The following is a 3,374-nucleotide window of genomic DNA, read 5'->3' on the forward strand; positions in this document are numbered from 1 at the left end:
ATAAGCTCAGTAATAACAGCAGTAATTGAAACAATATTTCAGCACTGGCACTGATAGCAGATATCAGTGAACAGATCCAGCTTTATTTTTCAAATTGTCACCAACTCAGGATCGTACTTGGCCAACAATAGTTTCTTCCAGACTACCTATAATAACACGTTCCCAAAATGACTCCTCTAATACCTAAAAGCCTGTTTATAGGTAATGGTCCCCCTTTGGCTTCTGTCTTTTGCATGTGGGATAACTAGGACTTTACGTAAAAATCCATTAAGTAACATAAAAGCACAACTGACTGACATAAACTTGATCTTAATATAAAGTTTGTCAACTAACAGAAAATTATAAATGAGTAATAAACTTCTAGTCACCCATAAATAACACCAATAACCAATGCTGAAGCGAGTTACCTTTAGACATTGTAAGAGTAAATAGGTGACAAAATCCTTACCAAATCAAAAAAAATCTATCAATTGAGGATGTAAACTTGGAAAATGAGGAAATATTTTCGTTTCTTTTACAAAGATTTCTCTCCCAAAGCATGTGGTAGGAATTTGGGTTTGGCGTAACCCTTCAAAAGGTTTAGCAAGGAGAACAAAATAGTATGGCAATTTAAGTTTGTCGACATTCACGTTTGTCTAAGATTAGAGTGAGGCAAGTTTTAGTCAGAATGCATTTTACATGTTAAATAATCACCTCCAGAAAGAGTACGTCCCACTTTTGGAATGCCTTTTGTAAATATATGGCTCTTAAAGATTTCAGGATAACTGTTGAAATTCCAACAGTCCAAACCTTAGAATTTTAACTCTCGGATTCCAAAATGGACCTCTGTATATTCAAGTTTGGTACCACTCAGGGAAATATGAATGAATTATGAAATTTGATTTCTCTTGAATAACAATGTTTCTCCATTGCATTTCATCGACACATGAAATATGAGTCTTAAACACACAAGAATGGATTTGGAAGGTATAAATTTGATTTCTCTTGAATAACACTGCTGCTCTGTTTCATTTCATTCACCCAGATAATATGGAAGTCTTACCAACAAGAGAATCGATTTAGAAGGTGGTTCGTTTACAGATACAAAGTTTCCAAGGTTCTAGAAATTGTATGTAATATGTAGCTCTTTGGAGCTAAAATTCTTATAGTAATCATGTAGCTATTTTCATGGGTCACCGTTAATTGATCTAAATAGTGACTAGAGATCTCTACTAGCTGTTTTTTTGCAGCTTGTGGCACAGACAGTTTTTCAACAATTGATGAACACAAAATTAGACTCTCAAATTTAGAAAATGTATGCTCTGATTGAGGGAATACTCTTAATCATCATGCGCAGATTGCAAAAACTCAAAAAAACAGTAGGTACTCTTGATCATCATGCGCAGATTGCAAAAACTCAAAAAAACAGTAGGTACCTGCAAGTATTGCAGGATTGTGTCCAAAAACAAAGCTGTTATCTAGAAAACATGAGGGAAGATTACATACCTGCATTTACTCCAAAGAATGTATTGTGAACTGAATTTGACCACCACTGACACCACACCAGTGAGACTGCCATGTTTTTTCAATCACAATTTCTAAAAGTAAATGTTCACGCTTAATCAACATACAGATTGCAAAAACACTCACAGTAGGTGCGCCTACAAATAGTTGCAAAACACTCACAGTAGGTGCGCCTACAAATAGTTGCAGGACTACCTCAATTTATCAAGAAAACATACAAGGGCATATTACAAATCTGCGTGATTGAGCACCATTGACAAAGCAGCAGTAATAATGCCATACAATTTCCGGGGAAAATAAAGGAAAAGAACATTTCTGCACCTCTAGAAAGATCAATCAGAAATTGGGAACAAACCATGATTAAAAAAACAGCCACAATCCAACTCTAGCAATTGCGAGAAAACTCAGAACACAGTCTTGGCCTCATGGTCGAAACCCTGGTCCAGAACCTAGAGATTATATGTCATATTATCGAAGTACCTCGCTTATAAAAGAAACCAGTTCCAAAAAAAAGGGCGCGGCCTACCTGAGAACAATGACTCATAATGAGAAATCAACTTGCTCACCTACAGATAGCACCAGAGCTGCCGCATGCAGAAAGCCCACTAGAGCTTCCGCATGCAGATAGCCATGTGGCAAAGTTCGTGTCAGTGAATTATATGTAGTTTGGATATAAAAATCTTCAGTGAATTATATTTAGTTTGGATATAAAAATCTTTTGCACCAGAATATTTAGTTTGGATATAAAAATCTTTTGCACGAGAAAACTTTGGATAGCAGAAAAGTTGAATATCTTTTGCACCTGAAAACTTTGGATATCAGAAAAGTTTGCCGCAAGGACACGCAGAAGAGCTACCAAAAACTTAGGATATCTTACTTTTACCCGTCTTGAAACCTGCGAAGCCCGCAATAAGACCTTCAATTTTGTTGGCCAATCAACAATTACATAATAAATTTTATATTATTTTTTAACATGAAAACTTTGGTTAAAATTGTGATACACATCAATATTTTTGGTCAAACAGAAAATTAATACGCGGTTAACGACTGAATCGATCGCTATTAGTCCCAGGCAAGGACTAAGGCAAGGACTAATAATTGTTTTTGTATCTTTGCAAAATAAAAAGTCAGAAGTTTGAGCTCGAAGATTTGTCACCGCATAGGGCCGTAGATCTAAAGGTGCTTCAATAGGTTATGTGTTTCTTAGGTGCGTTACTATTATTCTCACTAAAAGCGAAATATGTGGACACATGGCCATTAAAGGAAAATGGTAATCATTTTTCACATAATTTGTAAAGACCTAGAAAATGTGGGTAAGGTGAAAATAAGTTAATAATAAAAAGGAGTAAAAGGAATTTATAAGTGTTTTGAGAGTTAGTATGTTATTTGCATTATGTTATTAAAATGGGAGGTAAGTGGATTTTTATTATTTAAATATTTGGAGTTACAAGGATTGATGTGGATTTTTTTCCTTAGAAAGAGGATTTTATTTGAAAAGTTTTTATTACAAAAAAAGAAAAAAGAAGAGAAAAATAAAAATAAATGAAGAACAATTAATATGACATTTTTATAATTGAAGGTTGGTGGAAGTATTTTGAAGTTTTGTGAATGATTGAAAGTTGTTGCAAATCTTGAAATTAAATATATTTGTAGTCTTATTATTGTTCATGTTGTAATAAAATCATTTTTAATTTTTGCTTCTTGTCCTAAACCACTTTGAAATTGAATAAGGGTGTCTAAGGAGGTCATCCATGTCATCAAAGTCAAACATGGTAAAATAACTTTACGGTGCATAGTCGATAGTATCCGACACCCTTGAGTAACATAAAACTAAAGTGAACATAATCAAGGGAACGAGTGCAAGTGAGTGA

General features: G+C 34.3%; 1 long non-coding RNA gene across 1 annotated transcript; it reads right to left on the reverse strand.

Moving 5' to 3' along the window:
• Positions 1–1,486: 1,486 nt before the first annotated feature.
• LOC149205959 (uncharacterized) lies at positions 1,487–2,055 on the reverse strand. The gene is made up of 2 exons (XR_016251901.1): positions 1,859–2,055; positions 1,487–1,551 (listed from the first exon to the last, which is right to left on the reverse strand). It is a non-coding gene; the product is annotated as an uncharacterized LOC149205959 (long non-coding RNA).
• Between the last annotated feature and the right edge of the window lie 1,319 nt (positions 2,056–3,374).

This window comes from Pinus tabuliformis, chromosome 1_2 (assembly GCF_031772625.1).
Source record: "Pinus tabuliformis cultivar Carrire ecotype Pingquan chromosome 1_2, CPIR1, whole genome shotgun sequence".
In the NCBI taxonomy this organism is placed as follows: Eukaryota; Viridiplantae; Streptophyta; class Pinopsida; order Pinales; family Pinaceae; genus Pinus; species Pinus tabuliformis.